Source organism: Macaca nemestrina, chromosome 5 (assembly GCF_043159975.1).
Source record: "Macaca nemestrina isolate mMacNem1 chromosome 5, mMacNem.hap1, whole genome shotgun sequence".
NCBI lineage: Eukaryota > Metazoa > Chordata > Mammalia > Primates > Cercopithecidae > Macaca > Macaca nemestrina.
The window spans coordinates 177,671,241-177,693,458 of record NC_092129.1 but is presented as its reverse complement, the minus strand read 5'-3'; the positions used below and the strand labels follow the sequence as shown (position 1 = coordinate 177,693,458).

Here is a 22,218-nt window from a genome sequence, read left to right as displayed (position 1 = left end):
GAATACATTTGCCCTTCCGTCTTCTGGCACCTCTCCTCTTCTCCAGCTTTCCGAAGACCTCACCCCTAGCCCTCCCAGCCCTGGAGCTGGAATGCTTGCAAACCAGACTCCGCCACGTGAGCAGCTCCGAGCTGGCTTGCAGCCTCTGGCCAGTTTTTGTTATTCTCTCAACTGCCCTTGTTGCACAGATTAACGCATAGAATAAGTAACTAGGAAGCATGTTTTTATTTTTACATCCCTCGGGGGAAAAAAAAGTATTTTTATGCAAAATAAAAAGTTGAATTTGTAGTGAGCCGCCGTGCGGACAGCCAGCGAGGCAGCCAGCAGGATCCGGAGCGACCCTGGAGCCTCTGTAAACCCCGTGGGACCCAGGTTTCCAGGCACCCCATCCAGGAGAGCCAGCTCCGAGCATCCTTGGGCAGCCACTCCTTCGGCCAGGAGCCTGGAACCCAAGCGCGAGAGACCAGGACCCCCGAGGGCAGCTTCTTCCCACCACCACCCGAACCATCATGACTCATTTCAAGGACGGCCCTTCCTACCGGCTCTTGGCCAAAGTCAAGATCAAGATTGCTTCCAAATAGGATTATCAAACAGAAGATCTTTACAACTGGATAGCAGAGGTGACAGGCAGGAGCTTTGGCACCCACTTCCAGCTGGGCTTAAAGGAGGGCATCCTCTGCAAACTCATCAACAAGCTGCAGGCAGGCCCAGTGAAGAAAGTCAATGAGTCCTCATTAAACTGGCCTCAGCGGAGAATATTGTCAACTTTATTAAAGCTATTCAGGATTATGGTATGAAGCGACGTGACATATTTGAAGTAAGTGATCTTTTCAGGATGGAAACATGATCCAGGTTCAGGCTACTCTGGTGGCCCTAGTAGGTCAAGCAAACACAAAAGGACACAACCATGGACATCAGGGTTAAATATGCAGAAAAACAAACAAGACATTAGGATGAAGGAAAATTAAAAGCTGCCAAAACTGTAATTGGATTGCAGATGGGAACCAACGAAGTGCCAGCCAGGCAGGTATGTCAACTTGTGGGACTACAGGCATCTTTATGATCCCAAAATGCAAACTGACAAACCTTTTGACCAGACCACAATTTGTCTGCAGATGGGCACTAACAAAGCAGACAGCCAGATGGGGATGTCAGCACCAGGCACCAGAAGGGCCATCTACTATCAGAAGCTAACATTACAGCCAGTAGACCGCTTGACCATTTCTCTACAGATGGGTACCAACACGCTTCCCAGAAAAGAATGGGTGTGCATGGGCTTGGGGGGCAAGTATATGGTCGCAAATACTGTGCTGCTTTATCATTCACAACAGAAACAAATGGTTTGAAAATCAGTGATAGTGATTATCACACAGAATATCCAGATGACTAACATGGCGAGTACCAAGGTGACTGCCCTAGAGATTACCAATATGGCGACCAAGGCATCGGTGACTAGATTCACAGAAAAGAACTCAGTATTTAGTCTACTGTTTTCATTCAGTGAGAACCAAGCTGTCTTTAAATAATTTTTATCTTGTCTTCCTAAAACACGATTAAACTTATTGTACCTTAAAAAAATGACTTACATACATTCCTTTTCCCTTTATCTGCCTCTTCCCCAAATGGTTGCCTTTTCTTGTTGTAATAGTTAAATCGTACAGCATAACCAATAACTAGCATTTGAAATAAAAAGGAATATGGTGAAAGGGGAGAACTCTTACACAGCCAATTCTTTTATTAAAGATCTATGCATTTTTACAGCCTTAAACTAGTATTTTCAAACAATAGGAAACTATTATTTTTGTACAGTTAAGTGTATCTGATTCCTGCCTGGAAGACTAAGCTCATCCTTATTTCTAAATGTGGTCTTTGCCAATTAAACCTAAGTTGCAACATTTTAGAAATTTACATATCAATGTTGCCACCATATTGTTTAAGTTTTAAATAAAGTCAAGATCAGTGTGTGTTTATGATTATATATGTACTCGTTCTCTTCCTTAGCTGACAAGATCTTTTCAGAGTGATGTTTCCGAAGGAGTATCTATGAAATGGTCTGCAGACATTTAGATCTGGGTGGTGCATTTGCTCTTCCTGATCTTGCCAAAGTATCAATGTGGAGCTGCTCTGCATCCTTCAACTGTATTGACTGCTGAATGGCTCAGCATGAACTTATCACACTACGTTTTTTGGGGGGGAGATGGAGTTTTGCTCTTATTGCCTCAGCTGGAGTGCAATGGTGCAACCTCCGCCTCCCAGGTTCAAGGGATTCTCCTACCTCAGCCTCCGGAGTAGCTGGGATTACAGGCACATGCCACCACCATGCCTGGCTAACTTTTCTTTTTTTTTTTCAGAGTCTTGCTCTGTCACCCATGCTAGAGCTCAGTGGCATGATCTGGGCTCACTGCAACCTCCGCTTCCCAGGTTCAAGCAATTCTCCTGCCTCAACCTCCAGAGTAGCTGGGATTACAGGCATGTGCCAACACGCCCGGCTACTTTTTGTATTTTTAGTAGAGACGGGGTTTCACCATCTTGGCCAGGCTGGCCTCAAACTCCTGACCCTGTGATCCACCTACCTCAGCCTCCAAAAGTGATGGAATTACAAGTGTGAGCCACCACACCTGGCCCACATTACATTTTTTGCACATAAATTTTGTTTGAACATTCAAAAAATAAAATAATTAAAAACATTAATCATGAGTTTTCAAACTTTTATTTTAGAATAATTAGGGAAAAATTGGACAATAGATCTAATTGCTAAGAGGAAATTTTAAAACTTAAGTTAACCCCCAAAACTTTTTCCAATGAATTCTAGTTTTTGTCTTTTTTCTTCTTCATGCTGAATGGTTCCTTGTCATCCTGTAGAGATAAACAAACAAAAAATTCTTGCATAAGAAAAAGATAAATACAATTCTTCCTTCCTTCTTCTGCATTAGAAAATATCCTGTTGTACTGGATGTGGTTGCTCATGCCTATAATCCCAGCACTTTGGGAGGCTGAAGCAGGAGGATCACTTGCCTAGGAGCTAGAGACTAGCCTGGCAGCATGGGGAAAAATCCATCTCTACAAAAAATAAAACAAACAAACAAACAACTAGCCTGATGTGGTGATGCACAACTGTAGTCCCAGCTGTTCAGGAGGTTGAGGTAGGAGGATTGCTCGAGTTCAGAAGGTAGAGGCTGTGGTGAGCCATGATCACGCCACTGCAGTCCAGCCTTGGTGACAGAGTGAGACCCTCCAAGAAAGAAAGAAAGAGAGAAAGAGGGGAAGAGGAAAAGAGGAAAAGAGGGGAAGGGGGGAGGAGGGAAGGGAGGCAGGAGGGAAGGAAGGAAGGAAGGAAGGAAGGAAGGAAGGAAGGAAGGAAGGAAGGAAGGAAGGAAGGAAAGAAAGAAAGAAAGAAAGAAAGAAAGAAAGAAAGAAAGAAAGAAAGAAAGAAAGAAAGAGAAAGAAAGAGAGAGAGAAAGAAAAAGAAAGAGAAAGAAAGAAAAGAAAGAAATCTTGTTTTAGCATGTGACTCACAAGCTTGTTTTAAACTCATGTTCTGTTTCTCCACAAATTCCTATTAAAAGCTAGATTAAAATATGAATGACTAAATAAAAATGGTTTTAAGAGTCCCTTTATATAAATACCAGTCAGAAGGAGAAAAATACATAGATGGAATTGCCTCAAATAATGCAAAGAAGTCTGTCATAGCAACATAAGTATTATATGAAGAACTGGTGGAATACTCAGAATTGTTCAGAATCTACAAGTTTTGTGCATAGAGAGCCAATGAGAGTCAGTGAGAGCTGAGGGTCACCCTGATCTTTTAACTCCCTTGGATTAAATGCCAGTACCAAAATTTGCGGACAGTCTGGCACCCTGCCAATCAATGATGGATGGGGCTTCCCAGAGGAGCCTCACGTTCTTATGGTTACCCCTGACTGCACGCCTCTATTTCTACTGAATTGGATGTCAGTGTGGATCCTAGCATAGTCTTCTACAGGCTGCTTCAGTTCTGTACCAAATCAATCCAGACATGGAAATTGCTTTTCTTCATTTTCTCCCAAACAAACAAAATTCAGAAAACAAGCAATAAGTAAAGCCCACGTTCACACCAATACTCCACTTGGCAGACTTTATACAGGAGGTTGGAGAAGATCAAAGAAATTTACATCATAGCAGTGCAAACAACAGATGAGGATAGTATAACCTGGTTCCAAAACCACTTTGGCTCGCCTCCCTGCCATGGGACTGCTGGTCATGCCAACCCCAGTGAAGCTTCTGCCCCCTCAGCATCTTGCTAACTTCCCTCACTTTCTCCTCTCTCTCCTCTCAATTCCTAAATCCTGCTGACTGCAAGTGCAGAACATTTAGCTCTTCTATTTCCTTTTCTCCTGCTAACCCCATGTGACATGTTATGTTATTTTTTTTAACAAAGCCAGTTCCCTGAAACAGAAATGCTAATGTTGCTACAAAGAATGTTTTTTATAATGCATCTTTCATTGTAATCATAGAATCTTAGAAGGCATTTGGTGCAACACCCTTGAGAAATCTGCAAGAAAAAGGGATTAATGACTTACTCAAGATCTCATAACTTAGAAGCAACAGAGCAAGCACAAAAACCCTATTCTCCCAACTCTGTCTGACGTGTTTTCTATTACTAAATGCAAATGCTAAGACAGTTTAATATTCATTAATAAGAACAACGAGGCAAAGTGTTAATTTTATTTGTTTAAGTTGTAAGAAAGTAACATATCTATCTAATACAAGTAGTCCCAAAAACTTTTAATCATCAAATATTTTTTGAGCACATAAATATTCCAGGTTGAGTAAATGCTTTTGTTTGACACATAGATCCTTCGTGGCATGGCCCCAAATTACCTAATTTATGTCTATAAATACCATCTTTATACTGATGACTCTCCAAATTTATGTATCTCCACTCCTGACCTCAGCTCCGTACTCGTGCATCTAACTGCCTTCTTTACCAAGCTGACTGGTTGGCTAAAAGGCAAGACACAATTCCTGGATCCTTTCTCCGCAGCCCCTTACATAGTTCCTTCCTTGGATTCTCCATTTCAGTAAATAGCATCACAGCTGCCCAGTTGCTCAGGCCAAAAGTCTCCTGACTTATCTTTGATTTAGCTCATTCAATTAAAATCTATGCCTACTCTATGAGTTCCTCTTACAAAATATATACTGAATCCATTCCGTCTTTCTCCACCATAACCACCCTTATCCAAGCTCCATGAGCTCATGACTAGGCTGCTGTAAGAGACTCCTTGCTAGCTAGTTTCAGTCCTCCAAAGTCCTGCCTCCTACCGTCTATTATCCACAAAGCCAAAGTGGTTCTTAAAAGTGTAAAACACATAATACTCTTGCTCAAAACTCTCCACTGTCTTTCCAAGCATGACCACCAAGTCCCTTCCTTGAGCCTATGGGGCTGTGCATGATCTGGCCCTGTTTCTCTGTGATTAAATATATCATCCTCTTGTTATGGCTTTTATTTCATGCCTTGTTTAAGAAATCCTTTCTATTGCAAGAACATAAGGACATTCTCCTAATTTTTTTCTAAAGGTCTGTAATCTGTGTGGAATTGATTATGGTGTATGGTGTGATGAAGGAATCCAGTTTCCTTTTGTCCTCATAAATAGCCAGTTACCTCCACATCATTTATTGGATAGTCCATGCTTTCTTCACTAGGCAAATCATATTTCTATGAATGGGGTCTGTTTCTGGCTCTCAGTTCTGTTCCATTGGTTTACATTTCTGTAGATCTGAGCCAATACTGGATTATAACAATTATTAGAGCTTTATACTAAACCTTGATTTCTGATAAGACAGTCTCCCCACTTGCACCTTTTACTTCTGCAGGAATTTCTCAGTTAGTGTTGGATAGTTGCTTTTTTGCATACATTTTAGAATTAGCAGTGCTTATAAATCTGCATTTATTCCAATCGTAGCTTGCATTGAATTTACAAATTACATTGGTAGTAATTATGAATAGATGTTGAACATTATCAAGTGCTCTGTGTACATCAGTTGACATCATCTTAATGCTTTTCTCCTCTAATGTGGTGATTGACAAATTGCAATAAAATACTTTTCTATTGTTAAACTAATTTTTATCCCCATATAACCCGATGTGACCATGTTTTTCATACACTGATGGATTTAATTTACCAATATTTGATTTAAGATATTGTGACAATGTTCGTAAGTAACTTCATGTTATTCTTGTCTTGTTTTGGAATCAAGATGATAGTAGCCTTAGAAAATAAACTCTCTCTTTTTCTAGCTCTCAGGAAGATCTTCCGTAGTATTATAATTATCTCTTCCTTGAAGGATTGGCAAAACTCACCTATCAAGGATCTGGGCCTGGGTTTCTTTTCTTTTGACAGGGTCTCACTTCGTCACCCAGGCTGGAGTGCAGTGGTGTGATTATAATTGAATGAGCAACCTCAATCACCTGGGCTCAAATGATCCCTGCAGCCTCAGCCTCCCAGGTAGTAGAACCACAGGCATGTGCCACCACACCCAACTGATGTTCGTGTTTTCTGTAGAGACAGGCTTTTGCCATGTTGCCCAGGCCTGGGTTTCTTTATGAGAACATTTTAAACTACTAATTTTACCTTTAATTAATCATTATAGGATTGTTTATGCTATTTTTTCCTTGAACTAGTTTTGGCTAGTTAGATGTTTCTAGAAATTTGTCCTTTTATCTAAATATTCTAATTACTGGCATGTAATTTTTTTATAGAATTTTCTTTCATCATGTCTTCTGTACTCATGAGTATATCCCTTTTTTATTCCTGATTGTTTACTTGTGCCATCTCTCATTTCCATGGAGTAAAGTCATTGGAGTTTTATCTGTATTGGTAGTGTTTTTCAAAACGCAACTTCTGACATTGTCAGATCTCTCTGTATTTTAGTTTGCTATTTCATTTATCTCTCCACTTTTCTTTGTTTTTATTTTTTCATTTCTGTTGCTTTCTTGAATTTATTCTGTTTTCTTTTTTCCCCTAACTTAAGTTGGCTCTGCAGTTCACTAATTCTTAATCCTTCTTCTTTTCTCATATATTCACTTTGATTTTCTTCAAATTACCTCTTTAACTTTATCCTCTGTTTTGGTCATTAGTATTCCCATTATAATTCTATGTTATGTCTCTCTGATAGTAATTCTTTGAAGTTTTTCCAGACTTGCTTTAAGGACTACTGCATGTCAATTTTTGCAAATGCTGCAGGTACTCCTGAGAAAGATGATGTGTTCCTTAGTTATTAGAGTTCTTGCTTTCTTGGGTGCTGGTAACTTTTGAATTCATCTGAGATTGAATTTAAACCATGGGAATTCAGAGGGGCTTGCAGAGAAATGCTTTCCTCTAGGGATGATTTATGCTTGTTTCTGCAAGGTGCCTGGAGGCCCTTAGCTGAACACTTGTCATGACATTTCAGCTCACTCTCAGGTTCTACTGTTGCTTTAAGTTGCTAAGACAGTCTTGGTTCAGAACTGAGGTACAGGACTCAGTATGTACCCATTAAGTCAAGTTGTTAACCGTGTGTTCAGGTCTTCTCTATCCTGCTTTATGTCTTCTTAACCAGTCAAATACTAGCGAGGTAATTTAATGGAGGATTTATCTATTTCTTCCTTGACGTTTTCTGAATTTTTGCTTTCTATATTTTGTATCCATTTTATTAGGTGCATAAAAATTGAGAATTGCTAAGTATTACTGGTGAATTGAATCTTTTACATTTCATAGTTACCCTTTATATTTTAAATAATTTGCTTTTGTCTTTTTTGATATCAATATAGGTACCCTATATTTGTTTGGGGTTTTTATTTGTTTGGTTGATTCTGTTTGTTTGGTTTATCCTTTTACTTTTAACTTTTCCATGCCCTTAATTTGTAGGTTTGTTGTTTCTTAAGAACAAATAGCGAATTTTGATTTTTATCCAATCTGATTAAGCTCTGCCTTTTAATTGACAAGTTTAGTTCTTTTCTGTTTACTATGATTATTGAAATATATGAACTTTTCCCAACCATTTCAGCTATATACCTGGGCTGTCTTGTTATCCCACATTCTCCATGCTTCTTTTTTTGCTTCCTTTCATGTTTTTGGATTGAGGGGTTTTTTATTCAATTTTCCCCTGTGCTAATTTGAAAACTGTAAACTCTGTTTTTATTCCTTCAGCTATCACCCTTGAAATCTTACCATGCAAACTTAATAATGTCAAGTGTTCACTAAATCTTACCTCCTTGTGAGAAATGTAAAAACTTTAACTTCAATCACTTCCCTGCCAACTTACATGCTATTGTTGTTCATTTTCTTTCTTTTGTACCTTTTTCTTTTCTTTCTGGATTCTTTTAAGATCTTCTCTTTGTCTCTTATACCACAATGTATCAATGAAATACTATAACGGAATGTATTTTACTTACCTTGTTTGTTATGCCTACACTAGTGGAAGAATAACTTTCATCATTCTGAAAAATTTTTAGACACAGTCTCTTTGAATATTCCCTCCCTGCCTCATCCTCTGTATTCTCTCATCTTAACTCTAAACATGTTATATATTTTCATTTTATCCTCTATGACTATATACCTCTCTTCTAGATTTTTCTTTCTTTGCTCTTTGTGGGTGATATCTTCAGAAACTTGCCTCTCGCTTATGAATTTTCTTCTAATTTGTATTAACATGTTTTTAAAACAAAAATTGAGCTTTAATTTCAACCATTACATGTATTTTTATTTCTAGAAGTTTATTGCTAATTTTCAAGTCTCCTTAGTTATTGTTGATAGTCTCATTTTTAACTCGTTTTGATTATTTTATTTTGTATTTTTTAATATTTATATTTTATATCCTGTATCTGCAAAGTCTACAGTCTAAAGTCATGAATGGTCTAAATCTGCTTACTCCTGCTAACTCTCACTAGCTATGACTTGCTTTCTTGGGTACTGGTAACTTTTGAGTTCATATGAGGTTCAATTTAAACCATGGGAATTCAAAGGGGCTTCCAGAGAAATGCTTTCCTCCAGGGATGATTTATGTTTGTTTCTGCAAGGTGCCTGGAGGCCCTTAGCTGAACACTTGTCATGACATTTCAGCTCACTCTCAGGTTCTACTCTCACTTTAAGTTGCTAACACAGTCGCAGTTGAGAAACTAACATATCCAGTCCCTGAGAGTAGCCAAAGCCCTTTGATTGAATATTAAATCTCCTCTCCTCCAGCCACCTGCAAAGAGAACTATGGGTACTACCCCTCTTTCCTCTGTCCCGTCTCCCCAGCATTCCCTTCCCACCATAGCTTGCCAGCTGTAGTCTTTGAGTCCTCCAGAATCAGGACCAGGGGAGAGAGGATTAGGGAAAAGGAACCACACCCCAGCAGGGCCAACTTTGTGACAAGTATGGCTGGCTGCTTCTTTCTCTAATAGACACCTCATAGGTATTTCAGAGATTCTCCTATTGGATTTTTCCAATTGCAATGCATGAAATATGGGTGATGCCTTCTTTTGTTTTTAATCAGAATTTTTTTTTTAGTGCAGTTTTAGGTTTGCAGCAAAATTGAGAAGAAGGTACAGGCATAACTCTTAATTCAGGTAGCCAAGGAGGTGGCCACCACACGCACCGCCCTACACATTTACAGCCCCCCATATCAACATCCCCTCCAGGGTGGTACATTCGTTACAATTGATGAGCCTACATTGACACATCATCACTCAAAGCCCACAGTTTACATTCGACCTCACTCTTGCCGTTATATATTCTATACATTTTGATGAATGTATAATGAGATGTGTCCATCATTGTAGTATCATACCGAGAGGTTTCAGTGCCCTCAAGTCCTCTGTGCTCCACCCATTTATCCCTCCCTCCCCTCTAATCCCTGGCACCACTGATCTTTTTACTGTCTTCCTTGTTTTGCATTTTCCGGAATGTCATACAATTGGGATCATACAGTGTGCATGAAGAAGCCTTTTCAGATTTGCCTCTTTCACTGGGTAATATGCATTTAAGCTTCCTCCATATGTTTTCATTGCTTGATAGCTCATTTCTTCTTCAGAGCTGAGTAATAGTCCATTGTATGGGTGTACCACAGCTTTTTCGTCCATTCACTCCCTGCAGGACATCTTGATTGCTTCCAAGCTTTGGCAATTATGAGTAAAGCTGCTGTACACATCTCTGTGTCATTTTCTCTGTGGACATGAGTTTTCGCCTTCTTTGGGTAAATGCCAAGGAGTGTGAATGATGGAGCCTATGGTAAGAGTATGTTTGGTTTTGTAAGAACTGCCCATTGTCTTCCAAAATGGGTGATGGCCTTTCTCCCAATGGAACCAGCTGCTTCCCCTCAGCCCACCTGCATTTCTTCTTGCAGACTCTTAGTTGGAGTCCATTACCTCCTCCACGGTGGCCTCTGAACAAGGTCTTAAAGTGGCTTCAGGCTGACTTTCCCTCCCACATGGTCCACATCTGGTCCACAGAGGAGCACCCCATAAAGGCCTCAGGGAGGACAGCTACTTCCTGGATGCAGCAGCAACTCCCCTGCACTGCACCTTGCTAGCTGGTGCCTCCTCCCCTGTTCCTACCTGGTAACTATGGATTGAATACAAAACATGATGTGGCAAGGAATATGTTCCCTTCCTCCAGAAAGGCTTTCTTTGCTTGTGGCAGAAGACAGAGTGCATGCAGACCATCTGGACACACCCAGCAGAAACCGAGTCCATCAGAGCCTGTGTTGCTCTTGTCTGAAGGCTGCTCACCTGCTGGCCCTTACTCCTGCCACTTGGTCTCTTGGGTCTCAGCTAACAACCCGAGGTGCTTACAGGGCACCTGTTCCTTTGTGCCTGAACTGACAGTTACGTCCACCCAGCACCACGAGCATGCCAGCATCTTGGCTTAGCTCTCCAGCCTCTTTGCAGCTGCTTCTGTTTGGTTTCTGGGCATCGCATTGTTCACAAGCACAGCTTAGACATCAGGAAACGGTTTGAAGAGAAATCGCATGAAGACACAATTTTTCCTGGTTCCCTTTTCTCTGTGTTCACGGCCCATCAAGTCCTGACAACTTTGTATCCTGAATTCCAATTTTTTTGACTGTGGCAAGCTATGAGCTGCCACTTTCTGTTTGGGTTTCACACCCCATGACAGGACCTGAATCAGCAAATTCTCCCAAGGGACAAAAACAGCTGCAAAGAAAGAACTCACTTCAATGCACTTCTCTCCTTTCTAACATCTTGGCCCTTGGATTCCAGCAACCTTGGTTGCTCTTTGATGCTCTCAGACTACTATATTACATTTTATTTGGTTTGGCTTTCACAGTTCTTCAGCAAGAGGGTTATTCTGATACAAAATACTCCTTCACAGCCAGAAATGGAAATCCCCTGTAAGTTTTTGGATTTCTTTTTCTTTCTTTTTTTTTTTTTTTTTTTTTTTTTTGGTGCAAAAAAAAAAAAAAAAAGTACTAGGTGGCATATTTTCTTATATAATGAATGTGTTTTCTCTTCACTTTAAATGTGAAAGATAATTTGACATAGACCAAAAATGTTTGGTTCACAAACACTTTATCCTCAAAATTCTGTAGATGTGGTTCCATATTCTTTTTTTTTTTTTTTTCCCAAGACAGAGTTTTGCTCTTGTTGCCCAGGCTGGAGTGCAATGGCGCCATCTCGGCTCACCGCAACCTGTGCATTTCAGGTTCAAGCGATTCTCCTGCCTCAGCCTCCCAAGTAGCTGGGGTTACAGTATGTACCACCACACCTGGCTAATTTTGTATTTTTGGTAGAGACGGGGTTTCACCATGTCGGCCAGGCTGGTCTCGAACTCCTGACCTAAGCGCCGGGATTACGGGCGTGAGCCTCCAAGCCCGGCCACATTCCTTTTGCACTCGATGATCCAGAGGATAACTCCGATGTGGGCCCTACTTTGTTCCTTTGTAAAAATTAAATTAATTGGACATTAATTAAATTAATGTTTCAAACAATATACTAAAAAGACTGAGATCATATACAAAGCAATGTCTGCACGGATGTTACAAAGCAATGTCTGCACGGATGTTCCGCAGAGGTGGCTGAGAAGGGATCTCACAGCTCCCAAGCCCTGGCCACAACCAGAGGGCAGGGGCCAGTGGGCAGCTGGGTGCAGGGATTATTTGTGAGGAGGGGTTTGGGAGGTGGTTTTAGAGTGTTTCGTCCAAGCCCTCCCTGGCTCTTCCACCACAAGTGTTGGGGTGAAGTGGTGCAGAGGCGGACGTTGTGTCACTGGAGCCCTGGGAAGCATTAAGAAACCTCTCTCTTGGGAGGCCAAGGTGGGCAGATCACGAGGTCAGGAGTTCGAGACCAGCCTGACCAACATGGTGAAACCCCGTCTCTACTAAAAATACAAAAATTAGCCAGGGGTGGTGGTGGGCACCTGTAATTCCAGCTACTCAGGAGGCTGAGGCAGAAGAATTGCTTGAACCTGGGAGGCAGAGGTTGCAGTGAGCCCAGATCGTGCCACTGCACTGCAGCCTGGGTGACAGAGTGAGACCGTCTCAAAAAAAAAAAAAAAAAAAGAAGCGCTCTCATTTAGCCTTCTATCTAATGATGTTTCCGTACTGACCATGTTTAGAAATTAGCAAATAGCATATGGTCTCAACTAAATTAAACACCCACAGGAAAAAAATAGTTTAAGGAAACATACCAAAAGGATTATTATGTATTTAGAATCTGGGTAATATTTAAGTTTTGTTTTCATATAGTTCCTTATTTTCCAAAAATTGAGAAAAACATCGACTACTTTTATAATGAAAAATCATATTTTCTAAATGCCTAAACACACGATGTTTAACACAACACTACATATGCTGTGTATGTATGTTTCACATACAATTAGGTAAAAATTATCCACATGGAAAACACCTGGATAGAACTCCCCGCCCTCCACCACCACCACCACCACCACCACCACCACCAACAACAACAACAACAAACCAGTGTTTCCCTCTGCGTAGCGATTTCTCTATATACATCTGTAAATTTTCAAATTTTTATGTAATGGGGGAAGGAGGAGGAAACTTTCAGAAAATACCAGTCCCAGATATACGGGCCACCTGTGTGTGGGGTGGTCTAAAGAGCACACCTGGAACGTTCACACCAGGTTCCCCTGGGAGCCCAGTGTCCTCCCCCACTCCAAAACCACGCCCGGCTGCTTCCTATATTTTAGTAGAGATGAGGTCTCACCATGTTGGCCAGGTTGGTCTCGAGCTCCTGAGCTCAAATGATCCACCCGCCTCAGCCTCCCAAAGTGCTGGGATTACAGGCGTGAGCCACCGCGCCCGGCGGTTTGTTTCATTTTCCTTCAATACCTTTTCTCGCTCACTCCACCGGCTCGTTCTTGGAGCGGAGACTCCTCTACACTGGGTCCCACTACACTGGCCCTTGGTACATACATTCATTCCCACACTGTCAATCAACTCTTTTACCCCCACTCTGCGAGTCCCATCTCCCCGGGAGCCCGCGAGCTCCTGGGACAAGGATGCGACCATTCCCAAGCTCCTTCTCCAGGCTGAGCTCAGGCTGGCTTTCCCCAAATGTGATTAAACTGAACAGGCGCCCTTCCTCCCTCAGCCTTTCCTGGCTCTCATCCTTGGAATTCCCAGCCCCCAGCTTTGCTTGGGAAATCAAAGGAGGCCAAAAGGCACAAAACAGCTCACTGGGGAGAGAAATCCGAGTCTCCCTCCCAGGTCAGTAATTAGTGCGGCCGGAAAAAGGGCAGCCCCTGGCACAGTCGGGTCCTTAATAGCTCCTGCCCCAGAAGCTGCCTTCGGATGGACAGCCGAGTGAATCGCCATGAAAAATTAATCAGCCTCTGCCTGTCCGCAGCCCAGATGCGCGCACAGCGGATGACCTGGCAGGAACCAGCCGCAGTGAAGCCGCCGCAGCCGCAGCCGCAGCCGCAGAAGGGAGGCCGTGCACCTGCCAGCCGGGAGAGCCGCGCGCCTGAACCGGGCGCACGTGGGAAGTGGGCCACGAGACTGGAGGCCACCGAGATGGAGGCCCCGGCACTCGGGCTCAGGCCTTTTAGCACGTACTCTTGGAATCCAGCAGGCCCTGCTCCGGCCAGCGCCTCCAGTTCTGAAGCGCCCACCTGGGAACTCACGCACCGCCCAGCTGCGAGGGGCTTGGCCTGGCTAAAAGCCATGTTATTCTCGAAAACACCCGTGGGAAGCACACGCTGAGCTCCCGGGGCCCCTAGAGTATGCAAAGAGGCCGGCCCTGGGAGACTAAATAAGGCTCTCCCCCTAGGACCTCGTCCCTTGCCACCAGCTCCCGCGGCCACCGCGCAGCCAGAGCGCACCGTCCCTAGGGCTTCGGCGGTGGCCAGAGCCAGAAACTGCGACAGCCTGGAGCTGGGGTGGTGAGGGCGAATGGCAGGGCCAGGGCTGGTGAAATGCAACCGATCTGCAGGTTTCTGGAGGCCTCTACAGCCCCTGCCATCTGGGCACTGCACAGACAGACGCTGCGTGAGACCCGGAGCTCGCCACCTCCATGCGGCGCTGCGAGCCACTCCGCTGCGGGTGCAGGAGAGTTCCACGCCGGGGACTGAGGGACCAGCGCGGGCTCCCCAGTTCTCTGCAATGTGAAGTCATTTTCTTAAACTCGAACTTTAAATAACCACCGATGTCTTGCCTACGGGCCAGGCAGATGCTATGCTCTGACCTCGCTGGGATGTGCAGCATTTTTCTACTGTTTTGCTTTTGAATCCAATTCGGGAGTTTAGAGAAGTTTTAGATTCAGGTCAGGCTTTCCCAGGACCTCCAGGCTGGGGACTGTGCTCAATCTTAGGCCAATAGCGCCATCTGGTGGTTATGATCCGCATGTACACGCCAATGCCGGCCGACCGGAGAGAGTGATGTAATGGTCCACAATTGTTCCTGAAGCCAGCTCTGCAGCAAGCCAGATGTTACCGGTGTTTTATACCCCAGTTTTTCCTGTAAGTCACTGAGCGAGGGGGTTTCTTCATAGGACGAATGCTATATGCTGTAACAGAAATTCCCCTTTTTGCAGTCTATTCTAGAGAGAGTGGATTTGAAGCTAGGGAGACATGGGACATAAAAAAATCCAGTCTCTTTGATTTCCAGCCTGACTACCTGACCTTCCCAGGTCCCATCAAGCCAGGATGTGAATGCATGCCTCTTGATTCCAACTGTGGAACCGTTTTACATGTTTTACATTCCTATGCTGCCGTGGCCTCCACCAGCTCATGCATTCCTTCAGGACTGAAAGCAGACTCCACACTGCCTGAAAATCTCCCGAGACACCGATCCTCGGCAGAGTTGCCCTCGGTCCCTCAGACTTCCTTTTATTCCCTTACTACCCAAGCCTGCAGCTGGCCTCCCGCCAGGGCACTCCAGCACCTCGGACCCCTCGCTGTCTCTCTACTCTTTGCCTCTTACCTTGACCTGCCCAGCATCCTACAGTTGCTTTTTTGTCTTGTATCCCATCTGGCCAAGACTAACTAGAGAATGTCACCAAACTATGCCAATTGGACCAGCTGCAAATTTAGGCTGTGGGACTTCAGATGAGTCCTCACTGCAACTCACAGTTTTCAGCATTTGTTGATTCCTGCATTGCAGATACTCCAAATGTTTCCTTCTAATTTTTAGCTCTTGCCCTTACAGTATCTCACAATTTGAGAAACAACTTACACTTTCCAGAGATGAAGTTGGTCTCATGTGAGTTGCCTCAATGTTGCCTCTTTTGCCCTTAAAATGTTTGTATCACCTCTTGCTTTTTCATTCTGTGTTACTTCAACAGGGAAAGATCCTTTGTCTTTCCAAACCAAATGCATCTGCTTTTATCTCTAACATAAAATATGAAGCCCAAACAAAGCAGGAAAGAAAAAAAACAAACTCAAAATAGAAGCAAAAGGACACTTCAAGAAACTATCATTAACATTCTCAGAAGAATGAATAAAAAATATTGCACACATGAAAAAAAGGATGCCACAAGAAAAGGAATATTCAGAAGGTGGAAAAATCCTCTTAGAAATTGAAAAATATGATAGCAACAGTGAAAGTTTCAAAAGAAGAGTTAGAATAGAAATTTAGTGAGCCTTCCATAAAGTAGAATAAAAAGGCAAAAGGGCAATTTTTAGAAAGAAGGAAAACTACATCAGCCCAAGAGGCCAAGTCGGCTGCGTAATTTGAGAGGCTCAGTGAAAAATGATGATGTAGAGTTCTCTGTTTGAGAATTTTGGCCAGGCCTGGTGGCTCACACCTGTAATCCCAGCACTTTGGGAGGCCAAGGTGGGTGGATCACAAGGTCAAGATATTGAGACCATAATGGCCAACATGGTGAAACACTGTCTCTACTAAAAATACAAAAAATTAGCTGGGTGTGGTGGCACACGCCTGTAGTCCCAGCCACTCCAGAGGCTGAGGCAGGAGAATCACTTGAACCCAGGAGGCGGAGGTTGCAGTGAGCTGAGATCATGCCACTGAACTCCAACATGGCAACAGAGGGAGACTCGGTCAAAAAAAAAAAAATCTTGAAGAAGCCGGGGTCAGTGTAATGCACCTGTAATTCCAGGCACTTGAGAGACTGACTTGAGGCGGGAAGATAGCTTAAGTCCAGGAGTTCAAGACCAGCCTGGGCAACATAGTGAGACCCTGTCTCTATAAAAAAAAAAAAAAAAAATTAGCTGGGCATGGTGGCTCATGTCTGTAGTCTCAGCTACTGGGAAGGATTGTTTGAGCCCAGGAGTTAAAGGCTGCAGTGAACCTTTTCTAGTTCTTTTTTTATTATTAATTTTTTGATAAGAAACAGGGTCTCACTCATTAATTTTTTGATAAGAAACAGGGTCTCAATTCTAGCTCATTGCAGCCTTAAACTCCTGGACTTTCATGATCCTACCACCTCAGCCTCCTAAATAACTGGAACTACAGGGCCGTGCCACCTTGCCCAGATAATTTTTTTAATTGTTATTTCGTAGAGCTGTCTCACTATGTTGCCCAACCTCGTCTCAAACTCCTGGGCTCAAGCAGTCTTCTTGCCTCGGCCTCCCAAAGTGCTGGCCTGAGTCACTTGCCCAGCCCCTTCTGTAGTTCTAACTAGTGACCTTCTCTAGTGAGTCTCAGCCAGATGAAGTATAAGATATCATTCCACTGCACTCCAGCCTGGATGACAGAGCAAGACCCTGTAAAAAGTCTTTAAAAATGTCAAGGTGGTGACAGGAGAGCATTAAACCTAGCAGGGGTTTGCTGCACTGGGCACAACCCTCTGGTCCCTGCTTTATACCTTGTGATTCAGGGTTCTCAGCAACCCATGCCATGATGGATCCTCCTCATCAGAGTTAAAACCATGGGTCACTCACTGCCTTGCAGGCTGTTTTAAAGTGGGTGGAAAGTGAGGATGCCATGGCAGCCCTGAGGATTTAAAGCTGTGTTCTACAGAAGCCTTACCACATGTGACTGTTGAGACCTAGATCTGGCTCATTTTATGCAGTTGCTGCAAGCACAAAATACTCATCAGATTCCACGTAACAAACAATGTCAAGTAGGTCATTAATCATTGCATTATGCTGATTACATGTAGTGATAATGTTTTGATTTATTTGGTTAAATAATATGTTTTATTAAAATTAAGTTCACCTGTTTCTTTCAACTTTTTAAAAATGTGGCTACTAGAACATTTTTAAAATGTGGCTCTTGTTGTATTGTGATCCAAGAATGCTGGTCTGAAGAGATTTATGACAGAACCAGTCACCAACCTAGTGATTTGTAGGTTTCGTTCCTTGCTCTTCCATTACAAGGTGTCAGGGCAGCAGGCCTGGCCATGGCTGGATTCATCCATTTCCAAGGAAGAAGGCAGACACCACTGTAGGTATTTCAAAGCGGAGGAGATTTCATATAGGAAATGTGGTTACCGAATTCTTATTAAAACTGGAAAAGCAAGAAGGAAAAGGTGGTGTTTCCAGAAGTCCTGAACTGCAGAAAGCTGCTAACACTTTTGCAGGATCCAGTGCTCAGGTGAGCCCATACAACCCAGCCCCTGCACTGTTGCTCGGCAGCTCCAAGACTTTGTAGTCATGTGCTAGCAACCCCAGGCAGGAGCCTATAGCTGCTGTTGTTAGTAAAGACATGTTAGCACAGTCGCAGCAGCCAACAATCACCTTCTATGTGGAGCTACCAGAAAAATAATGTCTTCTATCTTCTATACTTCGTAATTGCTGGGAATTCCTCCAATTGGCAGACCTAACCAGAACTCAGCTGGGAAGAGGGCCTGTAAAATGCAGTTTGCAATCTTCCAGCCCTGAAGGTAAAAAGGAGAGGATCGTAGGGCAAGGCACAAAAGCCTTCTATAGAATCTCTCCTAAAAGATGAAATGGGTAAATGGAGCTGAAGGTACCGAGACGAAAGCATCTGGGATGATGGGAATGAATTATTGATAATGATACAAACTAAGAGCGCAATAAAAATGTGAAAAGAAGTCAATTATAAACTCCAGGAAAAACAAAAGTCTTACAATAAGGAAACATAATCACAGTATACTACTTGGTTGTGTTGTGAACAATGTTTCTGTGGTCATAATAATATTAATTCTGAATATTAGTTTACCAGATATTATGTATAATTTTATTGGGGTGATGGGTCAAGTAGGAGAGGGTATGTAGGGGAGGCAGGGGAAGTTGAGATCTAAGAAGTCAACACATTAGTTCACACCTAGCTGGGAGAGAATCAAGAAATCGCAGCTTAGGTGATTTTTTGCTTTTAATGTTTGAAGGTGTATCCTAAAGAAAACAGCTGACCAGTTGGAACAGGGAGTGAGGATCTGGAAGGAGGCAGGAGACAGGGCTCTACAGTTTGAGGTTTTAAACCCTAGGGAGTTATATAATTTGTTTTAATGATGTACATGTATTTCTGTGCCTCACATTCAATAAATATAAATTTACATACAATACAAATGTTTCTACAAATTATTGTATATAAAATTCAATAAGAAATTTTTTACTTCATAAATGAGAAAAACTCCCACTCCCTAAAATCTTTCACTTCTCATAAACCATTGATTATATACCCAAATTTATGGTAATGATGAAAAGAACATGTCATTACTGTCAGGGTGAAGCAAAGCTTGACAGCACTGAGCAGTATGATTTATTTATGGAAGGAAGAGTTGACTGAGCAAGAAACTAACTGTGTTTATCTTTAGCCATTTCCTTTACCATAAATTCATATAAGTACACTTATTCTTTGGGTGAGCAGTTGTGGTTACCAGCACTGTTTTGAAAGGATACGTGGATGGTGTCATTTCAATCTGTCAGCCGTGCCAAGATTGGTAATTAGGTAACTTTGAAATCTGTGTTAACTCTTTGAAGCTAAATGGTATCTGGACGGAGAACTTACTGCTCACCAAATGCCTCACCTCCTACAGTTGAGAAGGGCCATGTGACTTATCCTAGGCAACATACAGTGAGCGGAAGTGATTTGTGTCCATTCTGAGCCAAAGCATTTTAGAGCCAGTGCCCAACTTTTCAGCTCTGTCCCCGCAGCCACGGTGATTGTTGAGACGAGAGTGTCTTATGTTGAGGAGAATCACAAGGCGGTGGCAGCACCTTGAATTGTTGAGTTACCACATGGGGGAAGGTTACCCTAGGAGTCACCCATCATTCACTGAACTTTGGGTGGTTGAGAAATAAACTGTTATTGCTTTAAAGCCTTGAGATTTGGGCATGTGTGTTACTAAAATATAAGGCATCCTTTCCTGACACAACATTTCCTTGCATTGTTTTGCTTATAGTGTGTCATTTTAGTGTGTGCTATTTATGGAACTCCCTTTACTAATTCACCAGCATAAACCCATCACCAGGCACATGTAGGCCATGATTCTAATAAGAACAATGGGTTTTGCTGAGTTCTACCCACTCTGTTACCCTGGGCTGTTAAGAACATTTACTTTAAGACGATCGTGACGAGGGTGCCTTAGTTCAGGCTAGTATAACGAAGAGCCCTGAAGTAGTTGCCAGGAACAACAGGAAGTTATTTCTCACAGTTCTGGGGTGTGGAAGTCTGAGTTCGGGGTGCCAGCATGACTGGGTTCTGGGGAGGGCTTTCTTGTGGGTTGCAGATAGCCAACTTCTCCTAGTTCCCTCACATAGCCAAAAGAGGGCAAGAGGTTTCCGGGGTTCCTTTTATAGGGACACTAATCCCGTTCACGAAAATTCCACCCAATTTACCTCCCAAAGGCCTCTCCTTCTAAGGCCATCATATTGGGGGTGAGGAATTCAACATATGGATTTCAAGCTGGGGGGATGAAAACACTCAATCCATAACAGAAAGGGAGGTATCCTGGGTGGTCACGTAACAAATCTTTTCTCCGTGTGAGGTTAATTCTTTAAGGGAATTGAACCCACAATGAAATAGCCATTATGTTTTCACTAACGGAAATAACTCACAGAGGAAACAGAATGAAAGGGATTAGGCTATTTAGACTGCGTCAGACCTTTCAGTCAATCAATCCATAACATTAATCTGAAGGCTGCTGAGTTCGACGTGCTGTGCCAAGTTCAGCACATGAGACAGAAAATGAATGGGAAACACATTTAATTTCTCCTATGCAAGAAAGAAGAGCCATGGGCAAGCAAAGCTAAACGTATCTGCAAAAGTCACAGCTTATGGCGTGAACCCAGGAGGTGGAGCTTGTAGTGAGCCAAGATCACACCACTACACTCCAGCCTGGCAGAGCCAGACTCCGTCTCAAAAAAAAAAAGTCACAGCTTAACACATACACAATAATTTTCTTCAAATGTCATTCTTGTGCTGAGGTCAATGAAGAAGGGGGACTGGAGAAGTTACTAGGCAGGATAAGTCACGGGAATGGTGTTCCAAGCTGGGCTTAGTAGGAGTCAAAGGACAAGTTTTAGTAGAAAGGGAAGAGAATGGACAGCATATGAAAATACGGACAAACAGGAAAGCAAAGGGAAGGGCCAGAAATATGCCAAAGGCAAGAATGGGCATGGATGGAGCGAGAATTTCTACAGAGGAATTTAAAAAATGAAACCCAGGCATGGTGGCTCACGCCTGTAATCCCAACACTTTGGGAGGCCAAGGTGGTAGGATCACCTGAGGTCAAGAGTTTGAGACCAGCCTGGTCAACATGTGAAACTCTGTCTCTACTAAAAATACAAAAATTAGCTGGGCATGGTGGTGCACACCTGTAATCCCAGCTACTCGGGAGGCTGAGGCAGGAGAATTGCTTGAACCCAGGAGGTGGAGGTTGCAGTGAGCTGAGATCGTACCACTGCACTCCAGCCTGGGTGACAGAGGAAGACTCTGTTTCAAAAAAAATTTTTTTTAATTAAAAAATAAAGGCTGGGCACGGTGGCTCATGCCTGTAATACCAGCACTTTGGGAGGCCGAGGTAGGTGGATCACTTGAGGCCAGGAGTTCGAGACCAGCCTGACCAACATGGAGAAACCCCATCTCTACTAAAAATAAAAAAAAAAAAAAAAAAAAAAAATTAGCCAGGCATGGTGTTGGGTGACTGTAGTTTCAGTTACTCAGGAGGCTGAGGCAGGAGAAGCGCTTGCACCCAGGAGGTGGAGGTTGCAGTGGGCTGACACTGTGCCACCGCACTACAGCCTGGGTGACAGAGCGAGACTCCATCTCAAAAATAAATAAATAAATAAACACATAAATAAACTGGGGTAGGGAGAAATTAGGGAGGGGCCTTGAAGTCCAGATGAGAACCATTTAAGAGAATTGTGTAGAGCTTTATATAAAATGATCTGGGAAAGAGAAAGGTTAAAGAGGTGGAGAAAGAAGGCCAGCCAGGATTTAATGCAACAGTTCAACAATGAAATTAAGAATTGGGGTAGTGACTTGGGGTTTGGAAGGGCAGGAGAAAGTCCAAAGGAAAACTCAAAAGGATATGAAGATGGATGAGAGCGGAGGTTTCGAGAAAAGAGTGGAGACATGACTGACCCCACATTTTCAAGCATGGAGAAGTTGAAAGGTGTCTACTTTGTGGTAACTAAGAAACTTCCAAATTCGACAATATATTTCCCTGTAGTCGCAGAGACAAGAACAAATTAGACGCAAAGAAGAGATAGAAAAGAACAAGTAGAGAGGACAATGACCCTAATCTCTTAGCTTTTTGAGGCCAATGATCATGTTTACTTATGTTAGCATCCTCTTTGTGCGACTAATACGAGGACGAGTACCTAGAACCAACTCAAAATAGTCACTGAGTGAGAGAATAGGTTAACTCGA

General features: G+C 42.9%; 1 long non-coding RNA gene and 1 pseudogene across 1 annotated transcript in view; one reads left to right on the top strand and one right to left on the bottom strand.

The window, feature by feature from the left end:
* LOC112427650 (uncharacterized) overlaps positions 1-22,218 on the bottom strand; it is a 219,551-nt gene that overhangs the window by 128,190 nt on the left and 69,143 nt on the right. The window lies entirely within an intron of this gene.
* LOC139363103 (calponin-3 pseudogene) lies at positions 510-1,456 on the top strand (annotated as a pseudogene).